This window comes from Pinus tabuliformis, chromosome 3_1 (genome assembly GCF_031772625.1).
Source record: "Pinus tabuliformis cultivar Carrire ecotype Pingquan chromosome 3_1, CPIR1, whole genome shotgun sequence".
In the NCBI taxonomy this organism is placed as follows: Eukaryota; Viridiplantae; Streptophyta; class Pinopsida; order Pinales; family Pinaceae; genus Pinus; species Pinus tabuliformis.
The window spans coordinates 370,029,143-370,057,128 of NC_142301.1; positions in this window are offsets into that span (position 1 = coordinate 370,029,143).

The following is a 27,986-nucleotide window of genomic DNA, read 5'->3' on the forward strand; positions in this document are numbered from 1 at the left end:
ACAAGAGCCGAAGTTCGTCAATCTCGGTACGTGTTGCACGTAGAAGGAGCGGCAAGCCTTTGTCTACTTGTTTAGACAGTACCGGGATGTGTTTGTGTGAACATATGATGATCTGAAAACTTACGACACACGAACCATCCAACATGTCATTTGAATAAAGGAAGGGGTCAAGACATTTCAACAAAAGATGCAGAAAATCTATCCATTACTTAAACCCCTTATACAGAAAGAGCTGATCAAGATGTTGGATGCACAGATCACATATAGAGTTCATCATTCCACATGGGTTTCCAACCTTGTTCCTGTACGAAAGAAGTCCGGGGAGATCCGCTTGTTCATTGATTTCGAAACTTGAACCGCGCCTCGAACAAAGACAATTACCCCATGTCATCTATGGAGCATATTTTACAGACAATATCTGGGGCATAAATGTTTTCCTTGATGGGTTTTCAAGATATAATCAGGTCCTAGTAGCGGAACTTGATCGAATCAAACTACATTCTGTACCAAGTGGGGTACGTTTTCATACAGACAAATGCCATTTGGGCTTGTGAATGTAGGCGCAACCTTTCAACACGCCATGGACATCGCTTTCTACAGACTCATTGGACAGAGCGTAGTGGTATACCTCAATGATGTGATTGTGTTTTCCAAAAAATGATCATACCACATATGCCACCTAAAGAAAATATTTGAGCCATGTCGAAAATATAGGATTTCCTTGAATCCCAAAAAGAGCGTGTTTACAATGTCTGAGGGGAATCTCCTTTGGCACATCATTTCCAGAAGCGGGATCAAGGTTGATCCGGATCGGGTTCGGACCATCACATAGATCCCTCACCCAGCCAACAAGAAAGAAATGCAATCCTTCTTGGGAAGATAATCTTCCTCCGGAAGTTCATCTCGGACTATGCGCAGATAGTAAAACCCATGCAAGATATGATCAATAAGGATGAAACCTACAACTAGGGAAAGAGGGAAAAGAATGCATTCACCTGTATCAAGCATGCTATAGCAGAAGCGCCTACACTTTACAACCCAAATTTCAACAAATATTTCTTGCTATACACCTTCACCTCTGACTACTCGCTTGCTTCAGTACTCACTTAGAAGGATGAGCTGAACGAAAAACAAGAATATGCAGTATACAAGGTGGTGAAACACTTCAGACCCTACTTGCTAAAGAACCATTACATAGTTTATGTGCCTCACCCAACAGTCGCTAACTTCTCATACAACAAGAGCTGGGTGAACGCTGTGCGAAATGGATGACAAGCTTGCAAGAGTATGATCTTGACATCAAGAAAATTCACACTATCAAGGTTCAGGGTCTTTGCAGACTCGTAGTTGAGGCAGTACACACATAGGAGGAAGAATAAGAGCTTGTTGGTTGGGAGCAAGAAATCGAGATGTATGATGTAGAGTGAGCATCGCCCATTGCATGTGGAAAATCTTGGTATGAAGATGTGCGCCAGTACCTTGAGCATGGAACCATACCCTCTCACTTCTCCATGAGACAGAAGAGGGAACTGCGCCTCAAAGATTTATCCTATCATTTGGTGCATTGAGTGCTTTATAGAAAGCATAGTAACAAAATCTTGCTCAGTTACCTAGAGGCACACGAATCAAAGAAGGTTTTGCATGATTTGCATGACGGATCAGTTGGGGGCCACTTTGCGGGAAATACCACTGCCCACAAAGTTATGTGAGCTAGTTTCTATTGGACCACATTATTCAAGGATTCACACGCTTATGCCTGCAAGTGCCTGGTCTATCAGCAATGCGTCGACAAAACATGAAGGTCGGCAGCCCCACTGCACCCTGTTGCAGTGACTGAACCATTCCAACAATGGGGCCTAGACTTCATCGAGGAAATTTTCCCACATTCGTCAAAACAACACCGCTACATTTTCACATCAACTGATTACTTCACATGGTGGACAGAACCAGTTCCGCTCAAGCAAGTGAACGACTAGGAAGTCATCAACTTCCTCCAACAAAATATCATCTCACGCTTTGGCATTCCGATATCACTTGTGTTTGACAACGCAACTTCCTTTTCATCTTTGAAGATTTATGATTTTTCATTGCAATATGGTATTGTGCTGAAACACTCATCTAACTACTTCTCGCAGAGAAATGGTCGCGCAGAATCCAAAAATAAAAACCTTATTCGCATAATCAAAAAGACCATTTACTTTGAACAACGTAATTAGCACTCTGCCTTGACGAATGCCTTATGGGCTGATCTCGTAACACCCAAACCTTCTCTGAATACCTCTCCAAGCTTCCTGGTCTATGGTAAAGAAGACATCCTACCGCCAAACATCTACTTGCTTGCCCTTCAGTTGTCTCAAGAATCCTAAGGCAGGCTTTGTCTGCTAGTTCAGCGTAGGATGGATACACTTCACAAACTACAGGAAGAAAGGATGAAAGCAAAAGAAAAGTTTACACTCCACCAGAACTGTATCAAGAGATGGTTCAACAAGAAGTCTGCAGGGAACCCTAACTTCGATGTTGGTGACTTAATCTTGAAATGGGATAAATCCCATGAAGACAAAGGCAAGCATACGAAGTTCCAGTCCTTGTGGATTGGTAAGTACACTGTATATGAGAAGCTTGGCCCACACACATACCGTCTGCAATCACTTGACGGGAGGATTGACAACCTTCTTGTCAACGACCAAGATCTTAAGCATTATTTTTAGTAAGCCGGACTGTGCCCCACGCTATGTACATAGTCTGTTTATTGCTTATTGTTTTGCTTTTGCACTTTTCTTACTATTTCTGTTTCGTTTTGTTTTGTTTGTTTAGTATCCTTCTATTTTTGGTTTTTGTAAATAAGTGCTCCCCTTTACTAAGTTCTATCTTTTGAATGAGTATGTAGCAAGAGTCTTGTGACACTGGAGCACTTGGCCTATCCCGCGTCTGTTTTCTCTGTGCTTGATTGTAACCTTTGACTGATGAAGTCTTGACAGAAAATATGAGACGTCTGCAAGGGAAGCTTGGGTCCAACCATGAACCTATGTCCACACTAGGAAACCCCATGTCAAGTTTTTGTTATGTGTGTTCAACCTCATCCAACTAGTAGAAATGGATAAGGGGAAAATCTAAAAGAGCAAACCTAATACAGAGGTCTTACATGCTTCTTTGAAGGAACAAGCTCTTCCACTCTGAATAAGTTGGGATCTCTCTTCTGCCCCAAAACAATAAATAAGTGCCTATGCACAGTCCTCTTAAAAAAGGCAAAGGTGAGAGAAGAGAAATGCTTCCTACGCAGAGAAGTGAAGCATGCAACTCCACTGGGGTACTAACCAGGCTCACTGGAAGTGGAGCAATACATGTGTTCCTGTGTGACTCCGCCGGGACACTGTCTAGGCCTGTTGGCAGCAGAGAAACACCAGAGATGAAAACTTATACTCTTGATTTTTTTTAACTTGCGAGCCAAACTACCCTTCCCGATTTGGAAACACTATGATCAAGATGAAACTTGTTGTTGTGTTTGACTATCCATGGGGCAAGTGGGGAAGCCAAAGTAACCCGCACAATGATTCAATACTCCCTGAAAGATGAAGGCCTTGTGCTGTCAGCGGACCAAAATAGAGTATCTGGAGTTCAACTAGTGTGTCGCCAAGTGTTGTAGCGGCTGCAACAACCTCAAAAATTTTGGTATGCATTCAATTTTGGAGCCTTCCTTGGGGTTTTCCTTGATGTTTGTAAGCACTTGGAATCATCCCGTGAACCCATGTTGAGTATTTGCACCCTCCTCGCTTGACTGTTCATCGAACATCTTTTTGCATGTTAGTCACAATGTCATGCTTGCAGTCATGTTCTGGCCATGCACAAGGTCCACCTTCGTTTGTACAAGTTGTGTCCACCATGTAAACATCTGTTTAACTCACACATGAAGTTGTATGCACTGTCGCACAAGCGTCGTCACGGTCGTTCAATGATCTATCACAAGTGTCGTGCTTGTCGCTCACACCGTCGGTCAGTCACACTGAATGTATGTTGTCTTGATGGTTCGAGGTGTCTTATCGTCAAGTCATGTTGAGTGTGTGTTCATGAGGTCATGCATGTATGAAGTTACTCATTCACACACTTGGTCATTTTGTTGAAACTCTGTCGACCGGACCAACCTCCAACAACCAGACATCTGATGAGCTGTATTGCGTAGTTTCAACTCCTAATGATTATGTACTGCTGCCCAGAATTGCACAGAGCTTGAGGCTGCCTCCAAAGCAGTCTAGACTGTGCAACCCTAGAATTGACTCAACCGACTCTCACCCAGAACAGTGAAAAAGTTTCCCAACAAGCCATTTCAATCTGCGTTGCTCACAAGCCCATCAACCAAGCCTCCAGCTGGTCAACAATATAGTTTGAACGGGTAATTACACTGTGCCTCACTCCTCCAAAAAATTGTGCAAAAGCTGACAACCATGCCCGCTCCACTGACTGAAGAAACTATGTAGACATGCCAGATAGACACCCTATTTCTATCACTATCTCCCTCAAAAAATTATGCAGTTTTTCTAGCTAGTGACCCAGTTAGCCAGCCTGCTGCTGACCCGGAAAACTGCGCAGTTTTCATGAGTAGTCTCTCAGCTGCCCAACATCCTGCTCAGCTCAGAAACTGCGTAAGGATGTCCAGCAAGCTAGCCTCCTTGCAATTGCGCATTTTTTTCCATTAGACTCCTGCAGCTCGCTACTAGCTCCCTACAAAAATTGTACAAATTTTCCAAGCAGCCTCCTGCAGCTTGCTGAGAGCTCCCCGGAGAAATTGTGCAGTTTTCAATACCAGTCTCCCTCAGCTACCGACACTGTCTCCCTAAAAAAATTGCACAGATCTGCCCTCTAGCTGAGCCAGATCCTGTGGACAATCACTACTGATCCATATTTCCCATATCAACCTCCCAGTGACCTCTGCGCAGTTTTCATGAATAATGTCCGGAGCCTACATACTAGCTTGAAATCTTCCTTGTATAGTTTCATAACCTTGTCCTCTCTCCCAGTCACCTGTGTCCAAAAGTGAATGACAATGCATCATGGTAGACTAGGAGATTTTTGGATTTGATGTCATCTTTTCATGAGTGATTGTCAATATAGGTACATGGATGAGACATGACATGACAATGAATGGGATGAACAATGACTACATGCGAGGAGATTGTTTCGTGAACGAATGAACAAAGAATGCATGAGAGGAGATTTGTTTGCGAACGAACAAACACACGGAGCATGCCCAAGTACAAGCGAAGGAGAAACGTGCACATGCAACATTAAGCGAACACCAAGACTGTCACAGACTCCACACACCTTGCCATGCGGAGGTGAAGCTATGATACACCAAGAGGACATCCATTACTCAACGACACTACAACTTGACATGCAGACCACCAACAACATGAACACACCGACTTTGTTGTGTGGAGTCATGTCATGAGTCATCTCGGCCACATCACTACTGTGGGCCACACTGTTGTAATCAATGTAATGCAACATGGAAGTCCAAGAGACCGAGATGTAAATATGAAGAGTCATGTAAAGTTGAAGAGTCATGTAAGTCAAACAGTCATGAGGGAAGTTGAACAGCCACAAGGGCTAGTTTTACCCTTGGCTATAAATACCCCTCATTTGTACATGCAAAATACTTTTCACCTTGGCTCCTCCCACATAGCCTTGAGAGTTTGTAGTCTTTTCTTTGAGGAGCAAGCAATGGCTCCAATTGTTAACGGGAAAAGTGTCTATTCAGAACGACCCTATCCCACTAAGGTGTGACAGTGACCTTAGAAACAAACAGAGAAAACTACTTTTGTATTCTTCTTTATGAACTATAAACAAAGAGAAATAGGATGGACTAACCTGTGTCTTGCGCTAGTCCTTTGATCCAATCTCTCTCCTCTTTGACAGCTTCCAGCTACCTGCTCCCTTACTTGCCCAGCTTCACCAAGTACCTGCAAGATCACAGGAAAAGGAAACTATACAAAGACATGGGTTCATACTCATAAAAAGCTTAGGATAAGATTTAAGCTAAACATACAAATGTAACAAACATCAATGATACACAAGCATGTAGGAGAAACTCAAATAGTTTTATTGATATAACAAGAAGATCCAGGAGGAGTTACAACCGATGATTCCTGATCCAGCATCAACCTCCCAGTAGAGAAACCCCTCTTCACCTCCAATAAAGCATAAATCACCCAATACTCTGATATCTATCTCAAAACCAACAGCAATTCTTTGCAATGTACAATATTCCAGCCTCTGGATCTCTGGGATGAGGGATCCATATATAGATGTATGCAAAGAGGATGAGTCATCTCATGAATTGATTAGTGGCTTCTCTCTGTCAATTCTTGCTTCCACTTGGAGACTGAGAGCCTCTTACTCATCCCTTGTCGAATTCAGTGAGGCAAGTGTCATTGGAGAAGATTATGGAAGCTTCCATTGTCTGTCCACCTCGTGGAATGACTTTGCCACTTGTCATTTCCCGCTCAACGCACTCTGGTAGTGCTTTTAGGTGCGTTGCAACGCACCTAGCTAGTGTATTTGGGTGCTTTGCAACGCAGCTAGCTAGTGGAGCAGCTGAAATGATCCTGATTTGACTAGTTCTGAGCAGTTTCTGGTGGAGAAATTCTGGGAGAAGCTGTAATTTGTTGACCTTGTTCCTTTAGGAATTAGAACAACACTTTTAGGGACTTAGGAGCCCTTGGTTTATGGACATTTCATGCTTAGAGATGTAAGGCACAAAAATGTCTATAACAGTTGCCCCCTAAAGTATGAGGCCGTTTATCGGGTGAAATGCTTTATTAGGAGGATCCGAAGTTCTTTCAATGCTGGGAGGAGACCTGTAATAAGATATAATACAATACATTATCTTCATACTATTTTCATGATCTAGCTGAGGCAGGCATTCCCATGCTTAGCTTTATAAATTCATTTTCATGTACATAGGACAGACAATCGTCTGATGGTAGACTGATGATTCTGATAGAGCCATCATCCTTTTGGTAGGATGATTATCTGTGCTGCAATGTTGTACATTTCAATGTCTTTATTTTCCTGAATATATACCGCAGCCTGGATGGATGAAACTAGATCCGGGGTCTTCAATCTCGTCCGATCTTCACTCGAAGTACAAGTCGATCCATGTGAGAAATGTTTTGAAGTCGAACATGGAAAGACATTGCTTGATTACCAGTTAATGATGTGAACTGTTAACAAGCGCGAGAGGAATCACCGATAATGATAATGACCCTGAAGGTACTGCAGTACAATTCACGTGGTTTGAATAAAGGACTTGGCGTCGAACGCCACGCAAAATCTTTCGGTCGAAGGTCATTGATGTATACCTGTCGCCGGAAGTGAGAAACTTGCCATTGAGGCATGAAAGCTTCAAAGTACTGAATGGGGTGTTCCTAGATCAACTTCTTGGATAATGAGCTGATGTCGACAAGAAGCGATCCGTCAAAGGAGGGCCTTAATGAATCCCACATCAATGACACGAAACAGAGCAAATGATTTTGATGGAGGTGAAAACGATCTGATGATATGTGGTTTAGGATGGCGGTCATGAAAGAATGAAGTATAATGTATGGTAGTGGATGGGACACAGGTGACTTCTCTGGATGACTTCTCTTGAACATGTCGGCGACACTTATGTGATGGATTGGTAGCATTTACCCCAAATGTGGATGGTATGGCGAGACCATGGCGATGTGACCGGTGAATGAAACAACCCAACCCGACTCAGGCACGGAGTGGAAGTGTCATGTTCAAGAGCGACTTGCTATCAATAAAGTTTCTTTGAGTTTTCTTCCCAATTTTTCCCCAGTCATTGCTGACCAGTACCTCTTTATTTTTGTCAAGCTTGAGGAGGATAACATATGCTTGTTCTATAATTTTCCCTTCGGGCAAACCCATCGCTATGTTTTAACGAGCCTAGCGATAGTGAAACTCGTTCTCGTCTAAAGACAAGTTTGTTGCTATTAATCTTTTTAACGAGTCTAACGACAAAGATAACTCGGTCCTTTTCATTTTTAGAGAGTCTGAAAAGGTACGTAAAGGTAACTCCGAAATTCCTTTTTCATCATCTAATCCCTTAAGTCTGAAAAAGTATAAAACAATACAGAAGGGATGAATTTTTGATCGTTTTAACGAGCCGAACAAAACAAGCGCTCGATCTTTTTGTGCAATAATCCCTCAGGTCCAAAAAGATTAAAATCTAGAGGAGGGATAGCACTTCCGGTCGCTTTAACGAGCTCGAAGGCCAAAACTCGGCAATCTTTTCATATTTTACGAGTCAGTTGAAAAGAGCTTAAAGAAGACTCGTCTTTTGAGGAACGAGTGATAAAATGGGTAGCAGCTGATTCCAGGTAAGGTTTGGAATTTTCCAATCATGGCAGTGTCACAAGGATGGCTAGTGAAATCACTCTTCGCAGCTGTTCCTTAAAATGGGTAAATGATCAAATGGAGGTGAATGATCGGCCAATGGAAAAGTGGAGGTGATGGTGCAAACACGATCAAGGATTTAATGGCTGAAATGCTTCATTCACGGTGGTTATTTACCGGGGGATAGTTCATTTTTTAACGAGCTTAAACGCGGGTGGAAACATTTTCTCGGTCTTATGTTTATTTTTTAACGAGCTTGAACTATGTGCTAAAACTGCTCGATTAATCCAGTCATATGATAAGAATGTCTCATATAAAAACGACAACTTTTAGATTTTTGCCCCACATCCTTTCTTTATGCAAGTTTGGTGACGACTAATCCTACGAGTTTAAAGGGTTAGAGGTCCTAAAAATTTAAAAAATAAATAGCCGCCCCTTGCTTGCATGCCAAAAGGTTTGCATGCCCCCAGGTATAAAACAGAGTTTCAAAGTTACCCCTCAATTTGCAGACAAAACATTTGTTCTATCAAGAGAGGCCTACCTCTTACAGGTTACCCAAAGATTGTTCTATTCACACAGCAAATAAAACACTTCTTCGGCGATGTCTACCGAGATAAACAAAGGTGAGTGACGACGTCCGCCAACTCACATAACTTTGACAAGAGAATCTTATTCTAGAATAACCCCTCTTCCACCGACGGACGGGGTACAGACTAGTCATATTCTCCCGCGGAAACCTACCCTATACCCGAAGCTTTCATGCCGAAGCAGACCAGGACACATGCCCCCCTGGGTTTCAGTCATATCCCTCCGAATTACTCGCGCTCATCGGGAGGACGGACTGGGAATTGAGACATTTCTTGCGTGAAGAGACCATTTAGGGACGGTATATGACTATTTGCTATGCATGATCCGGGAAATGAAAGCTGGTCCACGAGCTTGACCACTCTTCCTTCGTGCGGAAAACACATTACTCTAAAGAGTGAGGAGACGATGGCTCCCATGCAATAAATATAGTCTCGTCCAAGGAGTAGGTTATAATCCAAGGGTCCTTGAACTACCATGACATTCATGTGAACTGTCTTCCCTCTCAATGTTATGGGCACATCGGGAAGGATCCCTAAAGGTCGACTGGTTCCTTTATCAAAGCTTGTCAGATTTCTCATCTCAGGCAAAAGCGATGGCGAACCAAGCGCTTTCCAAGCAATAGAGGAAAGGATACTCACAGAAGCCCCTCATCTATGATGGTACCAGCCATGACCATTCTATATATTTGAATGATAATTCGGAATGGTACACTCGCTGGTAAGCGGGGTCTGCCTAGTTGATTCCAGTTGAAGGAGACAACTAGGTTGCTTGGAGGTGGGACCGAGTAGATGGCCGGGTATGGCTCTGACGAACTTCCTTCCTGCGGTAAAGGAACGGGTGGATTGCCCCCATGTTCGTCGGAGTCTATGTTGATGAAGAGAATTTGGACGGTGTCATCCTTGTTCTCTTCAGTGACTGTATCATCCGAAGATAAAACCTCTGAAGGCAAGACCGGGTCAACTGTCGCCTCGACCTTTTGACTTTCGTCTGGTATGGATTCAGTTGGTTTATCTTCAATGATAGACGCTTCAGCCGACCACCTAAGCGGGCCAGCTGGATTCTCAACTAGTGACGGACTCGGCAAGAGTTTTTTATATCCAGGAGGAAGTCGTAACGGTGAAACCGGACGATCATCCAAAACTCTTTTAGCTTCGTCTAAGAAGGGACAACGGTGGAGGGCATGGTCGCCTTCGCACAGTTTACAAGGAAATCTAGCTTTCCCTTTTTGTCCTGGGGCTTCACTTTCACTAGTTGACGGTGTGCTTTCAACATGATCTCCAGAGGTTGATGACATCGGATTGTGCAAATGAGGAGACCAGTCCCTTAGTATCCGGGGGATGCAAGGACAATCTCTGTGAAAGTGGTCTCCTTTGCAAATGACACATGACGATTTAGGCCTGGTCGGTGCTGTGTGTGGGTTTTCGTTAGACGACACTCGTTTTCCCCCATTCACCTTTGGCTCCTTCTTCTTTTTCTCTTTCTTCTTCTTTCCCTTCTTTTCCTTAGGAACTTGGATTTTAGCTTTACCAGTTCCATCAAGCGAAGAGGAAGGAGGAGAGGAAGTAGAAGGCTGGTGGGTAACTCTGGACTCGTCTAGTTGTTGATTCGATTGTTCAGGAATAGTGGTGTTCTAAACGACATTGGTTGAGAAGAGCCATACTGGCAAGCCAATTGTCAGTTCTAGAAGCGACAATGTGGCCATATGGGGCGCACCAACATCTCCCCAAGAGGAGAAGGGACTATGATTTCCACCAAGGGGAATTCCTTGGTTGGTAGGCTCCATTTTCTCAACCCAAAGATCAACGTAGGAAAAGGGTATGAATATTCCGTTTAAAATAAATTTTAACATGCTTTGACACAACTTGTTTTTTCAGTTTTAAAGAGTCGAGAAAAAACAAAAGATGACTCTAGTCTCCTTCGATTTTTAATGAGCCTAAAGTGACAAGTGCTCAGATGGACCTTTTCCGTTAAGGAGTCTGAAAAGGAACCAAAGGGACTGCTCTGGAGGTCTAGGTAGAGGGAGTACCAAACCAATCGCAAAACTGCAAAATACTTTTTACGGTACGACAATCGATCTTCCCGAATGCTGTGTTCGCTGCATTGCGATCAGTAGGGCGGCCGACACGGCTTCCTATGGATAAAGGTTTTATGCCTATAGGGGTCTCCCAATATATACTCGATAGTACGTGGGAGCACAAGTCCATACTGGCACTTATCGTCTCAAAGTGGAGGAACCACCCAACCATCAGTGAGGACAACAGTTACCAGGCTTTACGACGCCGGAATACGTCTCTAGCCTAGACCTCTAAATGTTGTGCGTTAAGTTACAAAGTGTTGTTAAGTTCATTGAATTTATTTTAGGTTGATCTTTCTTATGAAGTTTGCCTTTTGGGATCACCACGAGATGTATATGTAATTCCTAAAATGCAATCTAAAGATGATAAACAAGCTTTTATCTCTTTTCAACAATGAAAATCCTAGCTACTAAGGGAAAAGAAAGACACAATCTTTTCGCAAAGAGCAAAGAGCACACTGTAAATGCACTTTTCCTAAATCAAGCCAAACAGACTGCCAATATGCAAATGCACATACATGTGATTTGTTTTTCACTTTCGTAATATTGATGCCTAAAAAGAAAGTTGTTGTACAAATCTGAATTTGCTTTCAAGTGACAAACACAAACAAGCTTCTTTTCGAAATCAAAAGGTAGAGATGATTGCGACAATTTATGATTTTGAAGTAAATACTCGTTTCGACACTAGAAAGTGACAAATTCAAGCCAAAGGTAAAAGTAAAAGCATAATCGACTATCAACAGCAAATAAATTTTCTCCTATGATCAAAATCGACACTTGCGACAGATCTAAATCAAAGGACGACAGTACGACTATTCTACTTTCGCAATGGGAAACTGTAAATGACGTAACAAACACACAACAAACATCTACAGTTTCTTTTATACAACTGAGGCAGAATTACAGCAAAGAAAAGGGGTTTTTAGACAGACACATACATTGATCACAGGCTGCAAAAATCAGAGACAAAACTGAAAAAATGAAGCAAAGAACCTCAGCTGCACAGGGCTAGGCTGATCAGCGCACCTGTTACACAGAGAAACTGGATTGCAACGCAGGTTTCCCTCTCGTGAACTGCGCTGAAATGCAGGAACTCTTCACAGTACCTGCGCTGGGGCAGAAACGAGAATTCTATCCGGGTTCTGGGTCACGGTTTGCAGTTTAATCTATGGTTTTTGGCCAAGTAAAAGCAATCAGTAATGCACAATCAGAGGGTAGATTTAAAGAAGGTCTAAGAGCTATCACAAAGGGCAATCAGATCATTTGTGAATCAACTGTTCAAATCATAAACAGATCCAGTGAATGGATTGAAGCAACATATGTCTACTTTGCATTTGTTAATGGCAAATGCAGTTCGATTTGCTACTTCTAAGTTTATGAAACAAACAACCAGAGAAACACAAACAAACTAACTAGACAATCGTCCCCAGCGGAGTCGCCATTTTGTTAACGGGAAAAGTGTCTATTCAGAACGACCCTATCCCACTAAGGTGTGACAGTGACCTTAGAAACAAACAGAGAAAACTACTTTTGTATTCTTCTTTATGAACTATAAACAAAGAGAAATAGGATGAACCAACCTGTGTCTTGCGCTAGTCCTTTGATCCAATCTCTCTCCTCTTTGACAGCTTCCAGCTACCTGCTCCCTTACTTTCCCAGCTTCACCAAGTACCTGCAAGATCACAGGAGAAGGAAACTATACAAAGACATGGGTTCATACTCATAAAAAGCTTAGGATAAGATTTAAGCTAAACATACAAATGTAACAAACATCAATGATACACAAGCATGTAGGAGAAACTCAAATAGTTTTATTGATATAACAAGAAGATCGAGGAGGAGTTACAACCGATGATTCCTGATGCAGCATCAACCTCCCAGCAGAGAAGCCCCTCTTCACCTCCAACAAAGCATAAATCACCCAATACTCTGATATCTATCTCAAAACCAACAGCAATTCTTTGCAATGTACAATATTCCAGCCTCTGCATCTCTGGGATGAGGGATCCATATATAGATGTATGCAAAGAGGATGAGTCAGCTCATGAATTGATTAGTGGCTTCTCTCTGTCAGTTCTTGCTTCCACTTGGAGACTGAGAGCCTCTTACTCATCCCTGGTCGAATTCAGTGAGGCAAGTGTCATTGGAGAAGATTCTGGAAGCTTCCATTGTCTGTCCACCTCGTGGAATGACTTTGCCACTTGTCATTTCCCGCTCAACGCACCCTGGTAGTGCATTTAGGTGCGTTGCAACGCACCTAGCTAGTGTATTTGGGTGCTTTGCAACGCAGCTAGCTAGTGGAGCAGCTGAAATGATCCTGATTTGACTAGTTCTGAGCAGTTTCTAGTGGAGAACTTCTGGGAGAAGCTGTAATTTGTTGACCTTGTTCCTTTAGGAGTTAAAACAACACTTTTAGGGACTTAGGAGCCCTTGGTTTATGGACATTTCATGCTTAGAGCTGTAAGGCACAAAAATGTCTATAACACCAATGCCCCGCTATCGGGGTTAGTGATGTATGGTGTATCGATGTGTCTTGGAACTTTTGCTTAATTTAGAAGCGTGATAATAGGCCATCACGTTTTCACACATGTATTGTATTTGTTTATAAGACTATTCTTTGGACACTTGTAATGCATGTTGCTTTAACATGCGTGAAAACATTTGAACTATTTCGGTTGTTCTAATACATATGCTTAGGAAAATGTTTTGTATAAGTTGTTAGCACTATCTTGCTTGTGTGGGCTATCCCACCGGACACTCGACATAACCATTCTCAAAAACTTGTTATAATGACCATCGCACTCGAGTGGACTACTCCGCTGGGTGTTTACATGCTATCCATTTACTGTGTGTTTATGACTGCCACATCTGTGTGGACTACTCCAATGGAAGCTACACATGTCCTATTTTGTTGTTTGTCTCTCATAGAGTTGAGACTATTCTATTTCGACTTGAGACTCACTTCCACCCTCTCCCTCTGTAGTGAAAGAACCTTGACACAAGTAACACTAAGCACTTGCCAGGCACACGAACCTTGTTGTTTGAAGACAAAGAAAACCACTCTCATGTGTTGAAAAGAAAGAGCTAAGGCAAACCTTTAAGATAATGGAAACTGGGCCATCGTACCGGATGGGAATCCTACATCAAATGGTGTGAGGTCCAGTTGGGACTTCATATCGGGGAGATCCCCTGAATGTTGGCAGGTCCAACACTGTCAACACCTTCATATATGTAAATTTATGATGTTGTTAATGTTGATAACTTAAGGTTGTATAAGCCTCCTTTGATTGAAGATCAAGGAGAAAATGTCCAAATTTCTTCCATTGAATATTTTTATCCTAAATACCTTGATGAACTACAACAAGACACCATTCTTGACAAAAGAACAAGGTCTTCAAAACGAGGGAATGTGGATTACCTTCATGTGGGGCTCAAAGGAACAAATCCTTCTAAGGCCAAATGGATCGAGATTGGAAAGGTGAGGGAACTGTACCCTCACCTGTTGGACAACTGAAAGTGATATTTTAGGGTCCAAAAGGCTTATAGTGGGGAGGAATGATCAGGTGCTCAAAAAATAGCTCAAAATTCAAGTTTTCAAATTGGTGTGGAACCTAAATGAGCGCGTAGTTCTCATCATCTTGAATCCAGTGCAACTCGTTTTGCAAAAAAAAATACACTGTATGCTCTCAGAATCATGTTCTATTTGTTTTCCTAAATATGTGAATTTAAAAAACAAAATGTAGACAACCCAGTCAGAAGTCCGTACAACTAATGTGGCGCTGACTAGGCATGCCTATGTGGCAGGGTGATTGTGCATGTGATTGTGAAACTTCAGCGAATGGTGTGGTGCCAAGTGGCACGATGTGATTGGTTCAGTTTTGGACGAATTCTATTGGTTGGAAGGTGGCCAATCACAGGCTGACACATGGTCCATCCAGAGGCCGCTGCGTGGCAGCCCAGGGGCCACAAAAAAATTGTTGAAGGTCCGGGCAGCAACGATGGGGGTTGAACCTGCGACCTCCAAGCACAAGTCCATAGATCCTACCAACGCGTCACTAATATTTCTTAACAACTATAGTGTTTGGCGTATAGTTAAAAATGAAAACCGCGTCATTCAGAGGAAAGGGCCAACCCTTGGGCACGCACCACCCACAGGACCACCATTGGAGCGGAGTGGGGGCCTGACCGACGAGGGCGGGCCGTTGGCCTTAGCCCCGGGCACGTGGCCCCCCAAATGTCCATAAATTTTAGATTTTAGGCGTTCAAGGACATTTAAAGTGTCCGAAAAATTCACCCTGAAATCGGTGGAAATGGCACTCAGATAGCGGAAATCCGGGCGAAATTGTAGGATGATGCTGAATTTTGGGGAAATTGTGGTGCGATTAGCAGAAAAACTTGGGGAAGCCATAACGTCTTTAGTTTTTGACCAAATTAGGAGCGGAAAGACACTAGACAAACATTTTTGGGAATTCTGGAGCCATTGGAACAGGTTTCAGAGCTATCTGAGCATTGTAAACTGATGTATTCACACTTTTGAGCATAATAAAGAGGGCCAAGCCATTAGAAGCTGGACCAAGGAGATTAGCTCAGACGGGGTGAACTCCTTCACCATGTGCTATTGTGATACTGTTTTGGTGATGTTCATGTCTGTTATATGTTACTTTTCAATCATTTGTTTATGTTAATTTGTACATGAAATTTACATAAAAAACACTCAAATACTCATGTTTAAACTTGCAATTAACCTCATGAATCCTTAAGCACTTTTAACATATTCTGAAAAGGAATTTAGCACAACAAAAATAATTTTCCCATTCATATCAAGGAAGAAGAAGAAGGAAAGGAAGAAGGAAGAGGATGAAGGAGACTTGTCTTTGGGTTATTTCTTTCTCACTCATGCAAAGAAAGGCTAGGGTTTCTGCAGCTGGTCTTGGGTTTTCTTTTGTAGGTTCGATTTCGAAGAAGGAAGGGAAAGAAGGTCAGTAAATATCACAATAATCCATCCTCAAGCTCCGTAAGAGAGAGAAAGTGAAGCGAAGCTCTGAGGGAGCCTTGGGAGGCCAGAAGAAGCTCACATATGTGGAAACAACTGCTGTGGGAGGGCCAAAAATTTTATACCTGCAGTAGAGGCCAAAATTATGCTGCCGAGGGTCGAACCTGTGCTACTGGAAGAGATTTGACTGGGTTTGTCTTGGAAAAATGAAGCACATGAAACAGAAGGGTTGGACTTGGTCTTGAAGGGTATTGGTCTTGGTTTAGAGGTATTGGAATTTGAAAATTGAAGAATCTATAAGAATAGAAGAGATTTACGGTGTTCCTCTTAAGTGGAGAGGTTTTGGCCTTGACATGCAACCTATATTTTGTGTTATTTTTCTTCTTATTTTGGTAGCTGTTTGATGATATACAAACATAATATTAAGTAAAGAAGCTAAATAAGTAAGAAAAGGTAAAAATACATCACAAGCAGTTATAAAAAAAATATAAATCACCTTAATCATTGTCCTATAGATTTCTCAACAATTATAATATTATTGACACAATTAAAAATATCATGTGAATGTCTGTATGTGTGTGTCATTCCTAGTAATAAAGAACAAGAAAAAAACTCAGTAAGTTGAATGGGGTGTAGGTGCCTATAGGGGCCATGACACCACTGGTGGGGAATACTGAAGGGGTTAATATTCCAAAGACCCCAACCCACCTTGCTAGATTAATTTTGTGATCATCTATTTTTATCTTGAAATATCCAAAGTCAAATCCTTGAATGAGTGTAAGTGCCAATTTGATGGAAGTGATACCATTTACTCCATTTAAGACGTTTATGAGATAACCTCCTTGACAACTAAATCAGGAAATGAGTTGAGTACATTCATGGGGGAATGTGGATGAACAAATTTGCACGGGAGAAGGAGAATCATGATTTTGTGGGGTGCACACTTGATGGGATAAAAATACCAGAGTTGTCATGTTTAGAAGGAGGGAAATGGTGAGAAATTCAACCAAGGAAGATACATATTCAATAATGCTCATTTTCTTACCTTAATTTGAGTGTGAAAACTCTCAAAAAATTTCTAAGTGTGGGTTATGATTGGAGCCTTGCTGGGCACACTTAACAAGAGCAAGCTTAAAGAGGAGACACTTAAGGGGTTTCATAGTATGGAATTGATATTTCTATTTTGTTGTGTAGAGACAACAAAGTTGCCATCCAATGGTCATGGGAGCCTTGTGAAATTAGTGGTGAGGATTTCTTATGAGAATATACTAGTAAGAGGTTATAGATTTCCCATGAATTTTCGAGTGTTTCCAAATTTCACTGTTGTGATATCATGGCCTAGCTAAGGGGTAGATAGTTGTATAAAAATAATGCACAATTATGCATATTGTTGGGTGGATAATCACTTACCCTTAGTCAGATGATTGGATAACCATTACAAAGAGATATGTCTTTTAAATTTTGAATTATCAATTGTATAATCCATGTATAGTAAATGAAAAAAAATTCAAGAATGAACTTGAAATGAAGAATTCATTTGTGAAAAATTGTTAGAAAGATTTAAAAGGGTAAGTTTTGTTTTATTACATTTCAGAATTAAATTTAGTTTTATAACTCTGCATCCCATAGGAATCATGAGCTCAAGTTGTTATTATATTTATCATTTGAATGTCATGGCATCAATTGATGTTATAATTTGAAATATGAATGATTTGAGATTAATTTTCGTGACACCGAATCTGAATGGAATATGTTTGGATGTTGCATAGCTAAAAATCATAATGGTCTTAGTCTAGTCTTATTGAATGAGACAATTAATTCTCTCTTAGAGACCCAAAGTTTGGAATAAATTCTTGAAATGAGTGGTTGTTAAATGGTTGAGTGACATTGGATTTGAGTAGGACTAGGAGGATCCTTTATTCTAAGGCATATACCTCGCCCTTAAGTATTTCTTTTGATCAAATAAAAAGGGGTAGGTAGACCTTGGACTTTAATAATCCTAGGAACAAGGAAGTACTCCCTTTGAACTAACCAAAAGAAATTTGGAAAAAAAGAAATTCCTTTTAAAAGAAACGGACTCATACATCTTGGTTTAATTTAAGACCCTATAATAAAGGTAATTAATTAAGGTAAGTAATATCTTGAGTCTTTTAATACCCTCATCCTTTAAGACTTACTTATGAAGGAGGTGTTAGTGTAGGCCCCAATTAGAACCTAAGAAGTTCGGTTCGATGAGACTTCATTTCCACAACCATTGCCAATTAAGCTACCCCAAATGGACTATCACATAGAGTTTTTACTCCTAAAGAATGGGTTAAAATGTTTTAGTAGAAAATAATTTAATTATTTCTAAGTATGAAGGCCTTTTGGGGCAATATTTTTGTATGACACGAAGTTTATTTTCATGCGATATAGTGTGTATCACATGAAAATTGTTTTTCATGTGATACAACCAATGTTGCATATAAATGTCTTATGTGCATGACACAAAAGGTTTCAATGGAGATGAAAGTAAAAAGGGTTGGAGGAACATCATGTCACAAGAAAGATATTTTCCCATGTTTGATTATTTCACAATAGGTTTTTAGGGTGTGATATACCACAAGGTGGAGAATTGATAAGGCTCAATACAAAAAATACACTCGAGAAATGGGGAGTTCTCTTTATCACATTAAAGGAAACTTCTATGCAATGTAACATGTGATGCCATAATTTTGTGGTGCGATAAGGTAAATGAAGATAAGTTTTGTGGTGATGCGATAAAGGTGGAGATCCTCCTTTCCACAAGGGAGGAAAGTTTCATGTGACATGATGAGTGGAGAAAGTCTTCCTTTATCACGAGAGAGAAGATTTTCACAGGTGTGATACATTACACCATATGTGTGTGTGTGGACTATGAAATATCCTAGAAGGAAAGAATTTTGGAGGTGTAAAAACTTGTTTCACAAGAAGAAAAATTTGGTGCAATATTCCAAGAGAGAGAAAATTCTTCAAGAAACATGAAAAGGGTGGTGTGTCACCATACACTATCAAGTGGGTTTAAGTGCCACATAATCATGATGATGTCATTAAGTGAAGAAGGTAAATATCTTTTAAAATGAAATAGTTATCCATGGCCAAGCTTTAGGAAGATATTCCATTGAGAATCCTTCTTCTGTTGTTTTATTTTCCAAACGTTGGAGTCTAGTTCCAAACTAGCTTTTGAGATATAGTCCACCTCTTAGATCTTTTGCCTATAAACATGGTCATATGAAATGTGAGAAAATGATAAAAAGAGATATTGTATATGATGTAAACAAGGTTGTATCATATAGTTATGAATATTTGAGAGATCCTTCATCCAACTTATAGCCAAGAGGGAGTCCCAATAAATATGGAGATGATAAATTGTTTGATCCAATGCAATAAGAAGAAATAATTTTAGAACCATAAATTCTACACAATTATTTTTGAATGACCTAAGGCTTCTTGAAAAACAAATATGATGTGACTTGAGAGGTATATGACTCCCCTTGCTCCACCCTTGGGTGGATTTGTTTGGGCAACCCCATCAAAGAAATCCCATGGGTGGTCTATTTGATTGGAATCTCTACATTTAAAGGCTTACACCAATTGTCACTTCCAGATCTAAGATATTCCATAATGGAAAAACCATTTATAGAAATTTTAATAGAGGAGGGAGTAGAGTTCTGAAATATTGCATGATTGTTGTCCAACTGGATTCCCCTAGTCACCATAAGAGGAAGAGCCTTATGGTGGATTTTGTGAGGTGCTAAAAGCAAAGTTTTTAAATTTTATTCAGCCAAAGGCCCATCCAAAGTATATTATTGATCCTCTAATCTTTTAGTTTCAACTTAGATTTTTATGTAAATGTTCAAAGAAAAATATGGTTTATAGTTTTAATATATGTATCACAAAGGAAGCATTTAATAGGCCCATGAAAGGATTTTTTTTGTAACTCGTTCCAAGTAGAGGATTTTTACTTGAGAATCATATACCTAAACAATTTTGCTTTTATGGGACATTTCAACTTCCAAACTTTCCCCCTTACCAAGGATCAATACGATTCAATATGTCTTGCAACAAGTGTGAGTAATCAGATTTTAGTGAGTATTTCCTAGAGGAGTGACAAGCTCAAATAAGCTAGTATGGGGAGTTTGGGAGGGAAAAAAACGGTTTTTGAAATAATGGAATATAATTATCCTAGATCCATATAAATTCATCAAGTAGTTGTAGGTCATGAGCAGGTAGCCATTGCCATGTATCCCATAGGAGATCTCTTCAAGAGATATGAATTAGGTAACAAAAACCTTCATGATTTAGGCTTGTAAATAGAAGATTTGATTTGACAGTACATGATTTTGTTTATTTCTAATCTAGGGATATTTTCCAATCAAAACCTTAGAACCATCCCCATTTTTCCAGTAGAGTCCCTGACCATTAAGAGGGAAGTCTTGGATGATATCCTTTCATTTAATCAATCCATTTCAGGAATTATTTATAGGGGATCAGGTACAATCTGAAATATATAAGGGTGTTATGTACTTTTGATACATATTTTTTTCCCAAAGACCATTTCCATGTATAAGATGCCAGACACCAAGGATAATTTTAGGGGCGAATGTTCGCTCTTTGGCGAAATTAAGGGGTTTTAAATTTTTAGTGGGCAAATATTTTGTATCATAGTACATTTTTACAAATCACCTCAAATAGCCCACCTTATTTTAAGGGAGACGGTAAAAAAGGTAAATTTAGCCCTTGAAATTAGGACTTACAACCTTCCATTCGCCCATTTTCAAGAATAGGTTTTATTTAAGTGAATCCATTCGCCCATTTTCAAGAATAGGTTATATTTAAGTGAATCCTATGGGCCAAATACCATATTTATAAAAGAGGTATGGTAAATTAATAAAAATATAAATAAATGAGAGGTATGGTAAATAAATAAAACATTTTTTATATTTACTCCATAAGTCACCTTATATACATGTAAGGGTGTAAACAAATAAAAATATAAGTAAAGTGGAGGTATGGTAAATAAATAAAACGTTTTTTATATTTACTCCATAAGTCACCTTATATACATGTAAGGGTGTAAACAAATAAAAATATAAGTAAAGTGGAGGTATGGTAAATAAATAAAACGTCTTTTTATACTTACTCAAAATGTATGGTAAATAAATAAAAATATAAATAAACTAGACGTATGGTAAATAAATAAAACCTCTTTTTATATTTAGTCAATAACCCTCGTTCTATTTATGAAGGCTCAAGAGAGAGGTTTTATTTAAGTGAATCCTATGGGCCAAATACCATATTTGTAAAAGAGGTATGGTAAATTAATAAAAATATAAATAAACGAGAGGTATGGTAAACAAATAAAACATTTTTTTATATTTACTCCATAAGTCACCTTATATTTACGAACACTCAAAAAATGGGTTATATTTAGGTGAAACCTATGGCCAAAATACTATGGGACAAATACCATGGACTAGATTGTTATTAATACCATGCAAAAAACCATTATTAACCCTAATATTAGAATTAATAAAAACAAAAATGGCACATAGTATTGACCCATGGTATTCACCAAAATGGCACATGGTATTGACCCATGGTATTCACCAAAATGGCACATGGTATTGACCCATGGTATTCACCTGGAATGTAGCCTATTTAAATGGGGGAATTAAACCAGCATGTAGCCTATGCTAAGATTCACTAGGACTTTACAAAGTTTTATTATTTAGTGAAAGACTCGCCAAGATCTTACAAGATTTTATAATAGAGTAAAATATTCGCCATGCCTGGTGAGAGATTCGCCAAAAAATTATATATACATATTATATTATTGATAAAATCGCCTTCCATTTTTCCTATATACCATGGAGATTCGCCCATTTATTATATTTATAAATTTAGGGGGGGTTCTTAAAATTTTCCCTGCCAGACACATTTTGTTGCAAGAGATTTTGAGAAGAGTTGGATATTTAGTTAGAGAAAGATTTCGGCGAAAATCACATGGAATCTCATTTGTCGACGTGTTTCGAACCAACTAGTGTGGTTCATCGTCAGGACAAGATGAAGAAACAGATCTAGCTCCTCATGCTAAATAGTCTGAGCAGAGCCTCCAATAGCTAGCATATCTAACGGCTAGTTTGACTTAAGGATAAGGGTCAAAATTATTATAATATTTTAATTCGTAAAAATAAATAAATTAAGGTAAATGGTACGAGACCTAATAATTAAAAACTATAAGTTAATTAATAATTAGTTACAAAAAAGGACTAAAAATATAAATAATTATAATTTGAAAGTATTAAGAATAAAAGTTAATAATTAAAAATTATAATTTAATTAATAATTAAAAGGAAAATTAGTTAATTAAATGACCTAATGGATGAATAAAAATTATATGAGACCTAATAAATAAAATTTTAATAAGTTATAAGTTAATTAAAATAGAATAAGGTAATTAATAATTTAAAAGGAAAATAAGTAAATTAAAGGATATATAAATTAATTTTATATAAAAGTATTATTAAAAAAGTATGTAATTAAGGTAAATGGTACGAGGCCTAATAAATCAAAACTATAAGTTAAATAATAAAAATGACCTTGAAAGGCCTAAAAAGAATAAATAATATAATTTAAAAGTAATTAAGAATAAAATGTACTAAAGAAAATCAAAGTTAATAATTAAAAATTATAATTTAATTAATAATTAAAAGGAAAATTAGTTAATCAAATGACCTAATGGATGAATAAAAAATTATAATCGGCATGAGACCTAATAAATAAAATTTTTATAAGTTAATTAATAATTTAATAAGGAAATTAGTTAAAGGAAGAAAATATAATCTCATCTAAAAGTATTATTAAAATTGTAAGTTAATTAAAAATTATAAGTTAGTTAATAATTTAAAAGGAAAATTAGTAAAATTAAATGCTATTGTAATAAAGGATGGAGTAATATATAAATTAATTTTATACAAAGTATTATTAAAATGAATGTTAAATAATAAAATGTAATTAGAAAAGGATCAAAAGACCTTATAATAAAGGAAAAGTTAAATGTATAGAGTAATGTATAAATTGATTTTATTTAAAAATATTAGAAAAACAAAGGATTATAAGCCGTAAGGAATTAGAAAGGAAAATTAGTTATATGGAGGCCCTTAAATAAATTAATCAATAAAAATAATAGGAATTAAAAAAATAAAAATAATAATAATAATAAATAGATAAATAAGTGAAAAATAAAGATAAAAGACACCAAAAACCAAAGAGGACGAAAAAACGACTAGGAAGAGAGGGCTGGGACCCAACACCTACTGACTTTCCAACCATCATCTCTATTGAGATTGCTTGGTCTCTTTTCGATCTCAAGCGCTTCCCTGAATTTTCGATGATGGAAATGCGAAACCTTAGCAATAACACTGGCTTCTTCAATACAAACATGATGATTGGTTTTCTCAGCATGTTCAGCCAAAGCGGAAGACTTAGATCTCCTACGCTTCAGATCTGCTACGTGCTCGCTAATCCTCTGATTAATGGAACGACCAGTCTCCCCAATATAGGGGGTCCCACAGGAACAAGGGATCATATAAACACCCTTCATATCTTTAGGGTCGATGGGATCCTTCGCCGATCTGAGGGACGAATGAATGGTGTTCAGGGGCCTGAAGGACACAGGGATACTATGTCTCCTGAGAATCCTACCAATTCTATCAGTGGTCCCTTGAACATAAGGAAGATGGACACCAGGAACACGTTCTTTTGGTTCTCTTTTCACCAGAAAATTCTTGGAAGCTTTAAGGAAAGCCCTATGACCCATGTATCTACTGTAACCATTCTCCACAAAGACATCCAACAGATGGGATTTTTCCTTCTCAAAACTCTTCTTGTCCGAGATCCTCAGGGCCCGAGTAGCAAGGGTACTAAGAACACCCATCTTTTGAGCCGGGAAGTGGTGGGAACTGGCATGAAGATACTGCTCCGTATGAGTTTTCTTTCGAAACACTTGATGGGCGAGGGAACCATCATCATTCCTAGAAATAAGAATATCAAGGAAAGGAAGGCATCCCTCAACTTCCTGCTCCTTAGTGAACTTAATCGCTGAGGACTGCCTGTTAAGATGATCAAAGAAGAGATCAAGCTCATCCTGGCCATGAGACCAGATGACATTGGTGTCATCCACATACCTCTTCCATAGTTTAGGGAGGAGCCGGGAAGAGTTCAGAGCCTTGGACTCAAAATCTTCCATAAACAGATTAGCAACAACAGGGGAAAGGGGGGATCCCATTGCAACCCCACATGTTTGCTCGAAGAACTCCCCTTCAAAATTGAAGAAGGTGGAAGTAAGACAGATCTCAACCAACCTAGCCGTGTCAGGATCTGTTAGGCGGTTGATCACATCCATGGCCTCATTAATAGGGATGCAAGTGAACAGGGAGACAACATCAAAATTGACAAGAATGTCCCCAGGATCAAGCTTAATGTCCTTGAGCTCCTCAATAAAGGAAGCAGAGTCTTTTACGAAGGACTCCGTTCGACCAACAAGGGGCTTAAGCTTTAAAGCCAGGAACTTCGCAAGAAGATAGGTAGGACCCCCAATGGTGTTGACGATGGGCCTTAAGGGGGCTCCTTCCTTGTGAATCTTTGGGAGGCCATAGATTCTAGGAGTAATAGGGTTGCTTTCAATGAGCTTATGGTGCAAGGAACTCAACGAGCCAATGGATTTAATGGCCAAAGCCACATTTCTAGCAACCTTCTTCAAGGGATTTTTGGAAAGCTTTTTGTAGCTACCACTATTATGAAGATGATCCAACATCTTGCTACGGTAATCAACCATGTTAAGAATCACGGCAGCACCACCCTTGTCTGCTTTAAGAACAATGATATCCTTGTTCTGGTTTAAGGATCTGAGAGCTAAAGATTCTTCTCTGCTGAGGTTACTCTTAGGCGGCTTAGCCTTTCTCAAGGCCACTGCACAATCCTGCCTGATAGTATCCTTGATCCTATCAGGTAAACCTCGGATCCCAAACTCAATATCACAGATAATATCCTCCACAGGGATTTTTCTAGGGGTTAAGGCAAAATTTAAGCCTTTGCCCAAAACTTTAAAAACAGCAGGGGGAAAAACGAAACTAGAGAGATTAATAACCTTGTTACTAGAAGGAGAAGAAGGGGTAATACCAACAAACCGATTTTTCTTTTTATATTTCAAGTTAGAGAATCTTTCATTAATACTATCATTATTGTTATTATTAATATTAAAATTAATATTATTATTATTCTTAATGTAATAACTATTATTATGATTATCATAATTACTAATGTCACAATTATTACTAAAATTATTGTGATGTCTTGTATTACTACCATAATTCTTAATTAGGTTATTAATATTGAAACTCTTATTATGACTATCGAAACTCATAATGTCATTGTGATGCTTTGTATTAATTAGGTTATTAGCAACATAAGAATCAACATTAGGGCGATCACAACAATTTAAACTTGAGCACTTACCGCTAATGAAAAACCGGTTCATCGAGCCAGCGTTATTTACGGGTCCAGCGTTAGCTCCACCATCGAACGAGGGGTGGGGAGCGGTGATTGAACCCCCGCTGGCCTCCCCAACTCTGCCAACAGAACTGTTATTAGAGAACCTGGCTGAGCTATCAGGGGACGACGAGCTAATGAAAATCGACTTCGGAAACAACGGCTCCACGCTATCCACACCCGACTGGTCTGCCAGATCATCAACCGGTCCCTCAAGCAGCGCAGATGAATCAGAGCTCGTGGTGGGAGGACGAGGATCTACAGAAGCCGAATGGGAACCTTCGGAACCCGGGGAGGCGGAGAAAACATCAGTCAAACCCAAAGCAGGAACCGAAACACAGAGATCCTGAATAACACCACCGTTGCTGTCCACAGAAATGCGATCAGGATTTCCGGCACCCGGATGGGAGCATTCTCCCACCACGTAGTTTTCAGGACCCACGTTCCGCTGAGAGCCATACACCAAATTATCCTCTGCGCAGAGATGACCCCGCCTGCATCCATCTGGTAAATCCGAACACACTGCAGTTGAATGCAGGCTCGAAGAGAGCGAGTCGGATTCATCAAGGCATTCTGAGGTGTCGAGAGATGGGAAACCAGAGACCCCCCCGAATTGCCAGATAACCAGTCATTCAACGCAGAGATTTTCCCAGAGGAGATGCGGCTATGGGAAGCAGCTCCAACTGCTCTATTCATAAACTCTGAGTCCCCAACTAGCCTAAGAAACTTGGAGGCTTGTTTCTGCTTACGAATCTCCTCTACCCTAAGAGACTTTAAAGCAGAACAAGCATCACAGAAGCCTCCATGTGATTCCTCTGTGATGCCGAAAATCACATGGAGGCCTCTGTGATGCTTGTTCTGCTTTAAAGTCTCTTAGGGTAGAGGAGATTCGTAAGCAGAAACAAGCCTCCAAGTTTCTTAGGCTAGCTGGGGACTCAGAGTTTATGAATAGAGCAGTTGGAGCTGCTTCCCATAGCCGCATCTCCTCTGGGAAAATCTCTGCGTTGAATGACTGGTTATCTGGCAATTCGGGGGGGGGGGGGTCTTTGGTTTCCCATCTCTCGACACCTTAGAATGCCTTGATGAATCCGACTCGCTCTCTTCGAGCCTGCATTCAACTGCAATGTGTTCGGATCTACTAGATGGATGCAAGTGGGGTCATCTCTGCGCAGAGGATAAAGTGGTGTATGGCTCTTAGCGGAACGTGGGTCCTGAAAACTGCGTTGTGGGAGAATGCTCCCATCCGGGTGCCAGAAATCCTGATCGCATTTCTGTGGACAGCAACGGTGGTGTTTTTCAGGATCTCTGCGTTTCGGTTCCTGCTTTGGGTTTGACTGATGTTTTCTCCGCCTCCCCGGGTTCCGAAGGTTCCCATTCGGCTTCTGTAGATCCTCGTCCTCCCACCAGGAGCTCTGATTCATCTGCGCTGCTTGAGGGACCGGTTGATGATCTGGCAGACCAGTCGGGTGTGGATAGCGTGGAGCCGTTGTTTCCGAAGTCGCTTTGCGTTAGCTCGTCGTCCTCTGATAGCTCAGCCGGGTTCTCTAATAACAGTTCTGTTGGCAGAGTTGGGGAGGCCAGCGGGGGTTCAATCACCGCTCCCCACCCCTCGTTCGATGGTGGAGTTAACGCTGGACCCGTAAATAACGCTGGCTCGATGGACCGGTTTTTCATTAGCGGTAAGTGCTCAGGTTTAAATTGTTGTGATCGCCCTAATGTTGATTCTTATGTTGCTAATAACCTAATTAATACAAAGCATCACAATGACATTATGAGTTTCGATAGTCATAATAATAGTTTCAATATTAATAATAACCTAATTAAGAATTATGGTAGTAATACAAAACATCACAATAATTTTAATAATAATTGTGACATTAGTAATTATGATAATCATAATAATAGTTATTACATTAAGAATAATAATAATATTAATTTTAATATTAATAATAACAATAATGATAGCATTAATGAAAGATTCTCTAACTTGAAATATAAAAAGAAAAATCGATTCGTTGGTATTACCCCTTCTTCTCCTTCTAGTAACAAGGTTATTAATCTCTCTAGTTTCGGTTTTCCCCCTACTGTTTTTAAAGTTTTGGGAAAAGGCTTAAATTTTGCCTTAACCCCTAGAAAAATCCACGTGGAGGATATTATCTGTGATATTGAGTTTGGGATCCGAGGTTTACCTGGTAGGATCAAGGATACTATCAGGCAGGATTGTGCAGTGGCCTTGAGAAAGGCTAAGCCGCCTAAGAGTAACCTCAGCAGAGAAGAATCTTTAGCTCTCAGATCCTTAAACCAGAACAAGGATATCATTGTTCTTAAAGCAGACAAGGGTGGTGCTGCCGTGATTCTTAACATGGT